At 38.1% G+C, this 16,475-nt stretch overlaps 1 long non-coding RNA gene across 1 annotated transcript in view; it reads right to left on the minus strand.

The window, feature by feature from the left end:
- The window catches only part of LOC118970904 (uncharacterized), a 58,846-nt gene that overhangs the window by 12,379 nt on the left and 29,992 nt on the right, over positions 1 to 16,475 (minus strand). The window contains exon 2 of the long non-coding RNA XR_005059096.2: positions 598 to 762. This is a non-coding gene — a long non-coding RNA (uncharacterized lncRNA). The remainder of the gene's footprint in view (positions 1 to 597; positions 763 to 16,475) is intronic.

Genomic DNA, 16,475 nt, shown 5'->3' on the forward strand with positions numbered 1-16,475 from the left:
AGAAAAGAGAGAGGCTGACTGTATTTCACCCCCAAATTCCTCTGCATCAGTCCAGAGTGCCAGCTGACTGATACCTAGCCCATTCTTGGTATTCCCAGCCTTTGTTGAACTCTGTTGTCCATTTTCTCTCCCCTGGTCCCTTCATCCAACCAAACACAGCTTCCTGATACTTTTATTACTTCTCAATGTGTTGTCCCTTAACACAGCCCATCTGAAACATTTGAAATGAATTCTGTTTTTGCTGGGCCCTGGAATGGCATATATTTGGTATCAGGAGGGACCCTAGGGGGAAAAAAATCTGCAAAATGGGATTAAATGATAAGAATGTTATTTGGAGAACACAAGAGTGACCCCCTTGTCCAACAGCAGTGGGTCATAAGAAATACCTGGCCTGTGGGCATGGTGATTCCTTAGAATATCACAGCAGTGGTGTGGGGTAAAGTCCAGCAGAGAGCAAGGCTTTGGATCATCAAATAGCTGATAATATGACTGCTGTGGTAAAAGGGCACCAACAAGAACTGTAAGGGAGAGCAGAGAGCCCTCCCTCACGGGACTGTCAAGTGGACAAAATGAAAGTGATTAGCTCAGAGACCTCACCTCTCAACTCAAAGTACTTCTGGAAGTCATGAAAGCTTCTATGGTGATTTGAAAATAATCCAGGCAGGGAAAGCACAGCTGTATAGTTTCCTTGTGCTGTTGCAACAGATTACCACAAATGTTAATGGTGTAGTGCAGGATCTCCTGGCAGGTTCACGCTGGATTCTGCAAGACCAAAAAACGACAGCGGAGCTTTGTAAGGAGGGTTCACACCAAGCTTTATTCTTGCAGTGACAGATGGAGCACTGGAATTACAGCCACATCCACGAATCCATGCACCGTGCCTAGAGGTCACCTTTTTATACCAGCACAGACAATAGTGGCTCATTGCCTGTCCGAGTGCAAGCATGCACCTGCACAGTGGGCCAAGTGTTCCATAAGCCTGAGACAACACTGCACCTGTGGAGTGGGCACAGGTATGAGCCATTAAGGTGCATGCGCAGTGCATCAGGCAAGCGTTCTGGCAATAGTGGCTCCATTTTCCTCACAAATGGCTTGAAACAGCAACCATTTTTTTTTTCCAAACTAGTGTTAGGAGTTTTTATTTTAAATGATGCCTGCAAGATATTTCATTAAAAAATTAATTGTGCCAAAAACATAGTAGTGATGAATAGCCAATGGGCATGACTGGAATATACAGAAAACACAGTATTTTCTTATATGGATGGAAAAAAATGTTCAACTAAGGGGAGCAGATAGAAGACAAATACATATTAAATGATAAGAGTAATTTCCATTTCTCCAGAAGCTCTTGAACATAGTAACTCACTTTGTATTCAGCACATTATCAAAAGGCACTGACAGGATAACACTTCAAATGTAAAAATCAACTGCTTTTGAACTACTTCTGTTGAAGAGATATAACCTGAGATTTTCACTTTTTTTTTTTTTGAGAGGGCATCTCTCATATTTATTGATCAAATGGTTGTTAATAACAATAAAATTCTGTATAGGGGACTCAATGCTCAATGTACAATCATTAATCCACCCCAAGCCTAATTCTCATCAGTCTCCAATCTTCTGAAGCATAACGAACAAGTTCTTACATGGTGAACAACTTCTTACATAGTGAATAAGTTCTTACATGGTGAAGAGTACAAGGGCAGTCATCACAGAAACTTTCAGTTTTGATCACACATTATGAACTATAAACAATCAGGTCAAATATAAATATTTGTTTGATTTTTATACTTCATTTATATGTGAATCCCACATTTCTCCCTTATTATTATTATTATTATTATTATTATTATTATTATTTTAATAAAATGCTAAAGTGGTAGGTAGATGCAAGATAAAGGTAGAAAACATAGTTTAGTGTTGTAAGAGAGCAAATTTAGATGATCAGGTGTGTGCCTGTAGACTAAGTGTTAATCCAAGCTAGACAAGGGCAAAAAAACCACGGATGCAGAAGATTTCTCTCAAAACAGGGGGGGTGAGGTTCTAAGCCTCACCTTTGTTGATCCCCAATTTCTCACCTGATGGCCCCCCTGTGACTGTGCCTGTCTTAGGTTGTTCCTCCCTTGAGGAATCTTACCCATCTCTGGCTAACCAGTCATCTTCCGGGGCCATACAGGGAAATGTAAAGTTGCTAAGTGAGAGAGAAGCAATATTGTTTGAAAAGGTTAGCTTTTTACTTCTTTGCAGATTTATGCCCTGTGGCTTCTATGCCCAGCACTTGTCTCGAGGTATCTTTACCACATGGAGGAATTATGATACTCGGTAAATTCGATATGAGGCACGAATTCTATTTAAGGGTTGTAATTAGGAAGGAAGAAGAAAAGCTATAGGAGTAGCAGACGGAAGATAACATGGGAAGATTGATTATTTCTTTGACATATCTTCTTGTAGAGTAAGTTAAGCATGTATAGGTTTTAAACTACTAATTAAATTGTGTACACACATTAATATAATAGGAATACAGTTACATAACCAAAGCAGACCTATAATTACTAGCCATCTCCAGTGAAACCAAGAAAACCAGTTAGGCACCCTAGGCATTTGTGAAAACTTATCTATGATATGGTGGATATTGTCCAACTGAACTTGAACAGAGAGAAATCAGACAAATTAAAACAACCCATTCCTGGGGACTGTTCACATCCCATATATTCTTTTAACAGTAGATAATCTGTAGTCGTAAGATTTTGGAGCACTACAACTTGCACTTCTCCTAATTCTTGGTTGAGTTCCAACAATATAGATCCAGTCAAATTTGTTGTTTTACTGTATGCACAGGCCAGCTTAGATATCTCCTTCTTCATTTCAATGGCAAGTCCAGGAACCGGTGGGATGAATACAGCTACACCTGCAGCATTGCCTGGATCTTTGTTGAGGTTTTTTTGATGATCATCTTCTGGTATGAGTCTTCCAGAGAGTGCTGATGTTGGAAGTTCTTCTTCATATCGTATCTTAGTTCATTTTCTGGGTAGCCAAATTAGGCTTTGATCCTCTGTATAAACACAAACAGACCCTTTGCCCACACTTTGATATGCCCTTTATACCATTGTGTAGAACTCATTGGAGGTCACCACACAGGAACTGCTTTTTTTTTTTTTTTGTTAAGAGAAAGGAATATTATCAGAAAAATGTACCTCCATAGCCGATCATCTGACACCCTTTAAGTGATCAAATTAAAGATATTTAAAGCATGCATTAATCGTTGATTTACAGTTAGTTTTATCCTATCAGGGAGTAATCCCCCTTTTCTTTCTTTTTTTTTTATCATTAATCTACACTTACATGAAGAATATTATGTTTACTAGGCTCTCCCCTATACCAGGTCCCCCCTATAAACCACTTTACAGTCACTGTCCATCAGCATAGCAAAATGTTATAGAATCACTACTTGTCTTCTCTGTGTTGTACAGCCCTCCTCTTTCTCCCTCCCCCCATGCATGCTAATCTTAATACCCCCCTTCTTCTCCCTCCCTTATCCCTCCCTACCCACCCATCCTCCCCAGTCCCTTTCCCTTTGATACCTGTTAGTCCATTCTTGGGTTCTGTGATTCTGCTGCTATTTTGTTTCTTCAATTTTTCCTTTGTTCTTATACTCCACAGATGAGTGAAATCATTTGGTATTTCTCTTTCTCCGCTTGGCTTATTTCACTGAGCATAATACCCTCCAGCTCCATTCATGTTGCTGCAAATGGTAAGATTTGCCCTCTTCTTATGGCTGAGTAGTATTCCATTGTGTATATGTACCACATCTTCTTTATCCATTCATGTACTGATGGACATTTACGTTGCTTCCAATTCTTGGCTATGGTAAATAGTGCTGCAATAAATATGGGGGTGCATCTGTCTTTCTCAAACTTGATTGCTGCATTCTTAGGGTAAATTCCTAGGAGAGGAATTCCTGGGTCAAATGGTAAGTCTGTTTTGAGCATTTTGATGAACCTCTATACTGCTTTCCACAGTGGTTGAACTAATTTACATTCTCACCAGCAGTGTAGGAGGGTTCCCCTTTCTCCACAGCCTCACCAACATTTGTTGGTTTGTCTTTTGGATGGCAGCCATCCTTACTGGTGTGAGGTGATACCTCATTGTAGTTTTAATTTACATTTCTCTGATAATTAGTGATGTGGAGCATCTTTTCATGTGTCTGTTGGCCATCTGTATTTCTTTTTTGGAGAACTGTCTGTTCAGTTCCTCTGCCCATTTTTTAATTGGATTATTTGATTTTTGTTTATTGAGGTGTGTGAGCTCTTTATATATTTTGGACGTCAAGCCTTTCACGGATCTGTCATTTACAAATATATTCTCCCATACTGTAGGGTTCCTTTTTGTTCTATTGATGGTGTCTTTTGCTGGACAGAAGCTTTTCAGCTTAATATAGTCCCACTTGTTCATTTTTGCTGTTGTTTTCCTTGCCCGGGGATATGTGTTCAAGAATGGGTCACTCATGTTTATGTCTAAGAGGTTTTTGCCTATGTTTTTTTCCACGAGTTTAATGGTTTCATTACTTACATTGAGGTATTTGATCCATTTTGAATTTACTTTTGTATATGGGGTTAGACAATGGTCCAGTTTCATTCTCCTACATGTAACTGTCCAGTTTTGCCAGCACCATGAAACAGCAACCATTTTTTATCTTACACATCTGGAGGTCAGAAGTCTGAAATAAGTCTATTTGTCTAAAATCAAGGTGGATTAACAGGACCGTGTTCATTCTGGAGACTAGGGAATATACCTTTCCTTGCCTTTTCTAGCTTGTACAGCCCACCTCCATTTTTGGTTAGCAGCTGCTTTCTTCCTTCTAAAAGCCAACCAGTAGCATCTCAAATCTGTCTTGACTTTGACCTTGACTCTTATGCTTCCCCTTTTTATTTATCAGGATTTTTGTGATTACAGTGGGCCTATCTGAATAATCCTTACATCTCAAGCTAATTAACTTACTCATATCTGTAAAGTCCTTTTGCCATGTAGAGTAACAAATTCACAAGTTCTGGGCGTTAGGGTAGGAACATATTTGGAGGCTGTTGTTCCACATGCCACAATGACTAAGGATAAAGCCCCAAATCTAACTGTGTGATTTGCAAAACTGCAAGCCAGTTAAATACCTGACTCACCAAATCTTCTGTACCAAGATAGGCACCAGTTGGAAAGGCACGCAATCCTTAGGCCTGAAATGGGAACATTTTGGCAGACATAGACAAGTCTAAGAAGCACTTTCTCCCAAAGCCATCTAAGCCACTGATGACAGAAGCAGCCACCTCCCCACATGTCTAAGTAAACTGCATCTCTTTGATTAAACTCTTTCCTTAGTCATGCCCCGAGGAAGGTCTCTTATCCCTATTTCCAAATCAAGTTCTACCACTCATCACTCCCTCCAGGTTCATAAAAAATATCAGATCCTAGAATGTCCCGGAGGAAGAAAGGGTTTGGCAAACATGCTATCCAGGAAAAAGATAATGAATATGCCAAAAGGGTTTATAAGACCATGCTAATATATATCAATAAAAATCTGGGGAATACATGTATGAGTGATGATTTCTGATTATGATAGTCAAATATGATGGAACACAAGGTTAGATTTCTTTGCATTAAACCATGGGTGTTCTCATTGTGATTCTATTCATGTAAGGTTTGATGAGCAAGTAGTGACAGTTTGGTTGATTAATTGAAGCCTAGACTCAATAACAGTTTCTATTCAGTGTGTCTGAGATACGGGAATTTCCCTAGAATACTGTAGAGGAGGAAATCCAAAGGTTTAGGGAAATGGAAATGTTGAAGTGTATTAAATATGTGCAACATTTCAGCAACCATCACCATAGTATTGAGGGGGATTCAGAAGAAAGTTCCTTCTTGAAGATGTTAGGAAACAATTTGGTGTCCTTGTAAGGCCCAATGGTGACTGTCCTCTGTAGCCTACAGAAGACAATTGGGAGATGCTGCCACAAAACTGAGTTCACTGATTGCAGTAGAAACAAGGGCATCTCATATGGGCAGAGACCAGATAGTAGCACCTCAGCTTCAAAGATAAGATGGGAACACTTAATATAACAGAAAGAAGAAACAGAATTTCTGGAATAATCTGTGGCTGTGGCTAAGTAAACACAGTGTCCCTAATCCTGATGAATATGATTAGGACAAAACAAAATTCTAGGTCTGGTGAGTGGAAACATGACTTGAGTCACCATAGTAGAAATTCATTGGTTCAGATACAGTTTCTGAACATAAGCCAGTTTATAGGTCCTGTGCACCTTAATTAACAGGAAATCTGGTCGCCTGAAATAAGGAACTGAGCTATGACCACAAATTAGGTAATTTTCTTATACTCCTCAGGTTACTCCTTAGAATTTCTTTGTATGTCTACCTGTTTTGGTAATTTTTTTCTTATTGTAAGATTTTTTTTAGATTTATTTACTGCACAAGTAGCTTTTTCAGAAAGGGTAATGGGAAGCATGTCTTACCTTGCATATCTGAATGTATGTGAAATATGCTTTTATACTTAAAAGCTAGTTTAGCTGAATATAAAATTTCGATCAAAGCATCTTACCCTAAGAAGTTTACTCTTCCCTAAGGACTTCTGGAGACAGAATTATACTGTGTTTTAGTTGGATGTGAATCTGGTTCTTACTAAATTACAGGTAACATGTGGTTTTTCTCTCTTCCTGCATTCAGATTTTTCAGAGGGCTTGACTGGCACACCAAAGCTATCAGCTAAAGAGTTCACCAAGAAGGGAAACTAGCATAAATTTATATAAAATAAGAAATGAAATATTACATTTACAGAGGTGTGGAAAAATTAACCAACTTTTAAGATTTTAAAATACAAGTTAACACAACTCTTGTTTATCTTTTACTTGATATTGTAGGATGTTATTAGTGTAACAGCCATCCATAATCAATTGGGGAGTTTGCTAACAGTACATATATATATACCCTGGATTCATACCCTTCCCTTCCCCAAAAAAGTCTGAAGCCTGAATCTTTGCATTTAATATGTATCCCAGGAAATTTTTCAAAGTTTAAATTTTTCAAAAATGTCTTCAAAATTTAAGGACTATTTTCTATATTTGTCTGACTGAGTATGATCCACCAGGTAAAAGGCACTCAGTGAATATTTACTGAGTAAATATTCAGTATTTACTGAATACAGTATTTATTGGATATTTAACTGAATATTTACTGAATATTCATTAGTATTTAAATGAATGAAAATGAATGGATAAAAGCAAATTTAAAGGGAAACCAAAATCTGAGACCAATTGTCTCTGTGAGCAATACTTTATTTCTGTCTTCAGATTTGATGAACAAATAGAATATAACCAAGAGTGCAGTGTAGTAGTGTCGGGCCAAAGACGTATCAGCCTCTCTGAATCTCCTTCACCAACAAAATGGTAGCACTGCTTGCCATATTCTTAAAAGCCTGCTTTAGTTAATTTATGTCAATCTGCCAGCACACAGTAGCCACTTAAATAAATGGTGGCTCTTATTCTAGAAAATATTTATATCTTATATCTTAAAGATATAATCCAATGTACTTGACACTGTTGAGCAGTATATGTATCTTTTCATTCATATGTGAAGGTCAAAGTCATAAAATGAATTTGGACTTGTGCTAACTTGAGCATATTATTTTCAGTGACATTAATTTTCCTCACTATAACTTTGCCCCTCTGGTGCTAGCTGAGCTTTCGAAAGCAAGAAATAGGTTGGTGAGAAAAAGGAAAAAAATAAACACACTCTAGTGAAAAAGAGCTCCCCCTTTCTGTTCCACATTTTCTACAGTGAGCATTTATTATGATGATAAAAAGTGTTTCTAAAAAACTTAAGAAACTCAATTCAAATGCAGTCCCCAAAGTCAGAAGACTTCTCTAGACTTTCCAACTTAAAACCCAATAATACTACATACGTATCTCCTCATCAATATTTGGGGGATCTTTGATAAAAAGCACTTAGTTCTTTCCCCAAGCTCCACAGTGGCCAGCCCAAGGCCCAGGATGAGGAATGCAGCCGAGTAAGTGTACATGTAGAACAAAAAGAGTGCACTCACCTAGCTTAAAACCAGCCAAGATGCTTTGCCCTGAATTTTAAGCAGCACATGTGCCCTGGTCCATCCTGAGTTCAAGTTCAAAGGCATCAGGCCATTCTTATGGGTTAGTAGTTAATGAATCAAGCTGCTTGATTCCATCGGACATGGAAATCCTTCATTTCTGAGGATGTGCAAATTCATCTTTGGGTTTCCTACCAGTATCTCACCAACAGAAATGGTCTTGGTACCCTGTTCGATATAGGTTTCCAGGAGCTCCAAAAGGAAATTTTGAGTTAAGCTCCAGAATCTGAGTAGGCAGTGAAAGGGCACAAGTGTTTGAAGCAGCTGGATTCTAGTAAATTGCCAATAAATATAAGGAAGTGATATCATAGCAGATGCTTTAGTGGATGACAATTAGAAAAAGCTGGCCTGAAAAACTTGCCCATCTCTTTCTTAGGTATATCATCTAGTTATTAGTCATAAGCAACTGGGCAGAGTCATAGGTTCAGACATGGCATCTTGAGGATGAAGAGTTTCTCAAGAATAAATCGAAAAACTGAAGGATGCCATGTAATTTTAACAGTAAAACTCTGAGATAAGAGAAGGGGTCCCAAAGGTCACATTTTGCTGGGAAAGAAATATATGCAAATTTTACATAGCTTATGATGTAAACTACCTGGAGAAATACATGAAAAAATTAATATTACTAACTTCCACAGGCATGAGGATACTTGCACTGAATTTTTAAGTATTTTTGTTATTTTGCAAAAGATAATATCAGAAAAGCATTTCATACTAGTTTTACTAGTTTAGAAATAATACACGGTCCCAGCTTTATTGTCCCTCCATATGGGTGCTAATAGGATATATGTCAAAATAGAATCTAAATTGTTAAGAGAACTTACATAGGAAATTCAAATGTCCACTTGGAAAGCAAATCCTTGGGCACCTCTATTCAGTGATGGGCTACTTCAGGCTGTGTCTACACTTTATATAGGAAATGTGAACAAATATGTAGGAGGATAGAAAAATCTGTTGATGTTATTCTGTGTGGTTTTTCTAAGCTGATGAAGTGTAAAATCTCCCAAGAAGTATCAGAAGAATAGAAAGATTGGAAACTGATCATTTAGCCTATTGTAAATTGAGGCTTCTTAGAGAGTTAAGAGAGAACTTTGGCCTATCTTTCAGGGCTTTGGAGTGTCAGTGCACTGGCCTAACCCCAAAGTTTAGCACATATCTAGATTGTTCACCATAGAGCAAATAATATGGTCTGGACTGGTTTCCTACTGCAAATTCAGGATAGTCTTCAGGGGAAGTTTTTCTATAAAATGAAAGGAAGGTTCTGACCCCTGTGGGAGTAACTGTAAGGGACTGTTAGTGCCAGGATGAAGGCAGAGAAGACTTCAGTCAAAGAGAACAGACGGCAGCAAACCCCACTGGTAAGCAGAATAGCGTGGCAGTTAAAGCTAGTGTGCAGAACTTAAGATAATACTTCACTACTGACATGACTTTGTCCTTGTGGCTAAGAAATTAATTTAAGCTGTTACAGAAGCCTTTATGTTTATCTTGGAGAGAGCATTTTATTCAGAAACAATGCCTCTAGAAACGCTTCAGTTTGCCAATCTGAGACTCACCAGTAATGAGACTTGATGCATCTACAACTTGAAGCCCTTGGTTCCAATTCACTGAAAAGTTTCAAGCACATATGGAAGGCTCACTCCTTCACCCTGGATATACAGCGTCTCACCAGCATACATTCTATTAAGTTATGGCCAGATGCCCTGCCTGCTCTTAATTTCAGTTGCCTGGGAAAAGCAATATAGACACTAAAGCTTTGTCCTCTTAATCAATGAGAGAATTGAATTGAATGGCACAATAGGGAGCACAGAAGTAATTTGGAACATTTTCTAAAGGCTGTAACCACTAATGACAGCAAACCAATTTCTGGGCTATCCCGAACCAAGTCAGTCAGTGAATGAAATTGGCATAGACAGTTTCACTGTCTAATAGAAGAGAAGATCTCAAAGAACAGAGAGGTGCTAACAGAAGTTCCCTTATTCTTAGACAAATGACAGAAATGACAAAGAGACCCAGGGTAAATTTCCTGAAATCAATGAAAGCTGCCCTAGAGCCTCAGTTCCCTGTTTGTGAGCATTCTTCACAGTAACCTTGATTAGGGATACTGGACTCTGAGTTGTGTGCCCAATATAAGCTATAGATCACCAACAATAGCATATATGAATATAATATGCTAGGCATTATCTGGACACATATAATAAACATATGCGTGGGAGGCAGCTCACCAGCAAACATGTTGTGTGGCAAACTTGTGTTAGATACAAGTGACAAAAATGTAACCTAGACATGCTATAGCAAAATATAGTGGGGGAAAGGAAGGAAAGAAAGAAGAAAAGAAAAAGAAAAAATGAAAGAAAGAAAAGAAATGTTTTCCTCATCAAACTGAAAAATCTAGGGATAATATCTTTTTCCTCTGCATCAGCTCCATTTTCAGGCAGACTTTAACAATGACAAAAGGCTGCCAGCAGTTCCAAGGGCTCTAGTTAAAGGTATGACTTCTTTCTCAAGGGGCGCTAATGACACGTCCAAAATTGAGCCTCACTGGCTTCACCTGGTCTCATTGCCATCTCTGAATTATTGTGGCTGGAGGGATGGAATTCTCTGATTGATTTCACCTGGGATATATTCCTCCATCTGGATGCAAAAGGGTAGGGTTAGTATAAAATTCAAACGAATGAGGAAAATTAGGGAACTGTTACTAATAAAAGGGAGAATGGATGTTATGTGGCAAAATGAGGTTTTCTGCTGAAGTGTGCGTAGACTTCATATCTCGGCGACGGAATAGATGAAGGCATCTTAGCCTCGGCCTCTTGCAGGAGTCCTGCCTCCCCCTCACTCATCCCTCCTCCGTCAAGAACGGATCATTGTAAAAGGCAGGAAATGGTGTTTGGCCTCACTTCTAATGGGTGGAGGGTTTTGGGTGTGAAGTTAAACCTGCGTGAATAGCGGTGGGAACTGCCCCCACACATTTGGCAGGTGAGAGGAGTCTGGAGCCAGTTGCCTTTGGTAACTGCCTGAGGAGGTGATATTACATTGGGATTCAGGGCAAAAGCCACTAATGATGAAGAATCTGCCTCAGCACAGCCATGCCCTCTGTGCATATCTCTCTCAGGCACATTGCATGTGGGGCAAGTGTGGGTCGAAGGAAGAATTCAAGCAGTTGATCTGCTGAGTCCTGGCCCGTATAGAGTTTCTTTTCACCCTTTATCATGACTTACAGCTGGCCCAGTTCCTGCAGTTCATATATGCTCAGGGAACATGAAATTAGGAGGAAAGTGCTCCAAAAGAAAGGAGACTCATACCTTAGGAAAGGCCTTGCTGTTTATCTAAAACTGCAAGAGCTGCTGCGCCTGCTGAGTAATCGCCCATGTGTAGCATGCGGGATCTGCTGTTAGTGGGGACAGGGATTTATTGCTCCTTCCAGACAGGCTCTCTTGGGGACTCTAAATGGTAAAAGCAGTGAACTTCCATATGGGCTGGGGTAGGCCCTAAGCAGTCTCCGCATATGGGATATTTTGGCCGTGAGCCTCCTCACCTTACTTTGAACTCTGCGTTTCCTTTCCTTTGCCAGCTGTAGCCTGCAGTCAGGATCAACGGTGGATTGTGGTAGGACTAAATGGAGGGATTCTTGTAGCCTGCTTGAAATATCTGTGAAGATCCATTCCATCACTAGTCAATCCATTAGATAAGCCGCGTCCATCAGGCACCCAGGTTTCTTCTTTTTTTCTGGTGTGTCCTCCGACAACATGACACCCATACTTAAGCTTCACTTCATAGTAGGAAACACCCACTGCAGCTCCACGTGCCACCTCAGCATTTCAAATACCAAGAGAGAGAAAGAATGGAAGAATAAAAATGCACACCTTCCAGCCATCGGTTCCCTTGAAGGGCATTTCCTGATTTTATAGTGAGTAGAGTCACACAGCCTCAACTTGCTGCTGGCCTGATAGAAATGTGTCTTCCAACTAGGTGCAGTGTGAACCTGGATAAAATTGGGTTCAAACCAACAGTCTCTGCCACAGGGTGCAGCTCCCCATCCCTTCAAGCCCTGGTTTTCTCGTTCTTTGATAATCTCCACCAAGAGCAGTAGGTCATTTCTTGAAAGAACATAGTAATAACAGTCTTTCGTGACCATTTATCAAAGACCATTCCTACTTTGTGCCAGGCATAATGCTAATCATTTTATATAGTGCAAAGTTTAACCTTTAGAATCTTATTAAGTTCATTTATTAGAGTGTTCCCATTTTAAGGATTAAATAGAGAGAGAGTCAAAGAAGAGTGGGTCCAAAGTAAGTTCTGAAATTCACACAGTTGTTACCAAAGCTGAGAATTGAACCCAGGCATCCTTGAATCCAATGCTCACACTTTATCCATTAGTCTACACTGTTTCCTTCATTAAAGATGTATAGGGGATATATTCTCTCACATCCACCTTTCAACAGTTATAGATATGACAGTCATGTTTGTGAGGCATTGCATTGAGAGTAATGAGTTCGTATCATTGGTTTAATTGGATTGCATCACTGTGCACTTAGAAAACTTGAAAGTGAGCCTGATAAATTGCTACTAGGAATCCCTCAGAGGTAATAAGAAATAGACATAGTGCTAAAAGATAGGGTGGTCATGTAATTTATTGTGGAAACTAGGACTCAGTTTTTCCAGGGCCAAAATCATAAACTAAGACTGTTTTGAGTAAACTGGAACATATGATCACATTTCCCAAAACTAGAGAGATAAATATATGATGTATAGAAAAAAGTAATATTATGTCTCAAACTGTAACCCTGGAAATTTTTATGTAAAATCACCAGATAATAAATACAGAAAATATTATTAACTATCTTCATAGTGAAGATAAAGATAAGTTCCCAGAGACCAAATTGTACAATTGCAACTATAACTCAGATATCACCTAAGGTCACATCAACCCCTTAATTACAGATGTAAGTTATACTGTAACTTATATTCATTCCATGCTTTGTGGAAACTCTCAAGCACTCAGCAAGTTTCCCGAGAACTCCAGAGGAGTTTCCACTACCTTGATCATACTGGTTTCAGGTTTCTGACTCCACATTTCTACCTGCTACAGTCCTTTTTCTTTCTTTACTACTCAGAGTAATTCTTTATCTTTTCACTGGAATCCATGCAAATAGAGAATGCAGTCTTCCTTAGTTTTACCCAAAATCAGCTAACAAACACAAAAATCAAGGCATATTCACACACTACTACTACTATTAGTTGTCTGTGTATAGAGCAGACACTGAAAACAGGTGAGCTGGAAGGAATTTACAAAACAATATGAAGAAAAGAATTGGATAAGAGTATGAATCTAGACTGCTTATGCCACTTCCTGCCTGTATGATCTTGGACACATACTTATAAAATAATAGCACCACCTCAAATAACTGTAATGAAGAGTCAACAGATAAGGCATGTTGTATTAGCACAATGGGCACAAAGTAAAAGACCAATAAATGTTAATTATCAATATTATTGCACTGTAGTTAAGAAAGCAAACAAAATGTAATCTTTATTCAAAAAAGTCCCTTGGATTGTTGACAATGACATTTAGACCATCTTTTTTCTCTTTTCTCTATCTGCCAACTGTAATCTATCTCTTCTTTCCCTTCCCTGCACTAAAAAGAGGGGGGAAAAGTCTTAGGTAGAGCAATTCTGTTTTCTTCAACATCCACTGGCAAACTAAATTCTGAAATTTCTGTTGTCCATTCTAAGATCCAACTGAGGCTAAGGGTGACATAATAAACACTTATGATGACCCAATTAAGTGTACAGACAGAACACCATCCTGGTCTAACTGTAGAGTATAAAAGGCTTTCTTTGTTCCTGTTATATAATCTCATTTCCTTCCTAGGCAAGATTTCTGGATTGATGTGAGCAAGATTTATGTTCACATAAAGATTTCAGAAGTCAGCTATTGCAATACCTTATCCTGTAATTGTACATAAAGAAGAAAAAGGCAACTAAATGATATATTTTAGTAAATTCATTGCTGTTTGATTATACCTAAAGAACATAACAATGGAATTGGTTTCTAACTAATAGTGGACTTTTGGAAATTGAGTTATTGGCTCTAAGCCTACTTGAGAACTCAGACCACTTTCAGATTTGATTGAATATATCAACAAAAAATGAACATGCTAATATGAATACATATTACATATCTATAGATAGAATATATTTATTTAGACTAGATTAGATAATAACAGATACTAATCATTTAATCTATTACCTAAATAGATTAGAATCTATTTATAGAATCTACATGTCTATAGATAAATGTATGTATTAAAAAATCACACAGGATACACAGACACACATATTTTTGTCAGGTGACTCAGAGAACACCGGAAACTCACGGTGGCTCATAAGCTCCAACCTAAAACAGTCGATCAAAAATCAAATCAAGAAATGAGAATGATCTTCTCCGGTTCTGTCAGTGTTCTAGCCAATGCAATATGGAAAAGAGCCTGAGCCTGGTTTTTACACATTTGAATATCAGTACATCCAAGGAAGTATTTGAAATGTAGAATAATGTATATTTTCAGTCATTAATGATAATGTTAAATATCACTAACAGGTTTTCTAGCAACCACCTAATGATCAGCCAAAAAGAGGGATGCGCTGTAGCTAAGCTCACTAATACAGTGTTCTCAAACAAAACACAATCCCTGAGTGTAAATTACATTAGACAAAAGCTCCGTGAGTGATACCACAATATTCTATGACAGCATGATATTAACTTCTGAGTCCAGCGTGCTTGCATGAAAATCCTAGCTCTGCCACTTGATGACTATGAGAGCCCAGCTAGACAGTTTCACCTATCCCAGCTTCATACTAATTTGAAACACTGAGGTCATGATGTCTTTAGGTTATAGTGTTAGGATGATTTTTAAAATAACATATATGAAAAAATATTGAACTATGCCTGGCACACAATAAGTGCTCAATAAATGACTGCTCTTTTTAAAAAACAAGCTGCTAAATTCTTAGGCCATTGTAAATCTATTGCAGTGTATATTATTATGATTACAAATATAAATATATTTATTATGTAATATCTATTAATATAGTTAGAAAATATTTTAAAAAATTTTTTCTTTAACTCCATTGAGGAGAAATACTCAGTAATGTTCTGCTAAATTATGGAATTCATCCAGTTGGCGATTGAGGGTAAGGATTGAAAAAGCTTAGTCAAGGCAGGCAGGAAGAGTTATTCAGAACAAATCTGTGAGTAAAAACTAGATATGAATAGACACATACAGCTAAGGGTGAAGGAAATCTAAGGGTCAGAAGGCAAACAAACTGTGAAATAAACAGATGTACTTGGACACCAGAAGGGAGGACAACGAGGTAGTTTGAGCATCACTTACGAAAGAGCATTTTGAACGAGTTGAACAGGATAAGGCAAAGCAAACAGGAGAATAAATTTGAAGGGACAGCAATAAACATTATCTTGATTCCTAAACCATCCTTGCTTCAGTCAGTTTTTATATGCGTCTTGGTAAGGACGTGTTCATCCCCATGTATGGCCTGAATGGAAGCCTAGAAGCTAAGCGACAAGCCCTAGGAGAAGGACAGAGAACTGATGACCAGCCACACAGTGTGGGGGATGGTGATCATGCTGTGAAGGCAGCAAGCTCTTCTTTTCATAACTAGAGGACAATCTAGTCATTTCTTTCATGCCTTAAAGTGCTTCCTCCAAAACTCTTTGAGTTCTAAAGGCATTTATGTCATTTGCCTTCTTACTTAAGGATCAGTTCAGAGTAATAATGCTTAAATAATCATAATAAACAATATATTTTTGAATTTCATGGCTGGGTGTGACAATACGGAGTAGGACAGACATCCTAAATATAACAAAACATTATGCTCAATTTAATCAAAATCATACGTGGTGTATAGCACTTGGTAGGGACTTTGAATATTTTAATGTATTTTGAAAATACAAAAGCATTAAAAAATTGACCAAATGAGAGCCAGTTAATATGTTTTAGAAACTGAGCATTCTTTTTATAGAAAGGAAAGCAATAAAATATATAATAATTCAGCTCGACATCTTGTAGTCATTGCCTTCATTTTTTTTTTTTCTGACCACTATTTCACTAATTTTTCAGAAACTCGTTTGTCCCATCTGGAGTGTACTATAATGTAGACCCCTGGTCTTGAAATGAAGTAATGAAAAGAGCAATTACCTTGAAGTCAGGAGAAGTGTCTTTAAGTACCAGCTTTACTATTTGTCGGTATATGACCATATATATTTCACTTAGCCTCTGTGCTTTTCAGTTTTTCACATAGAAAA

The sequence above is a fragment of the Manis javanica genome, chromosome 9, assembly GCF_040802235.1.
Source record: "Manis javanica isolate MJ-LG chromosome 9, MJ_LKY, whole genome shotgun sequence".
NCBI classification, from domain to species: Eukaryota; Metazoa; Chordata; class Mammalia; order Pholidota; family Manidae; genus Manis; species Manis javanica.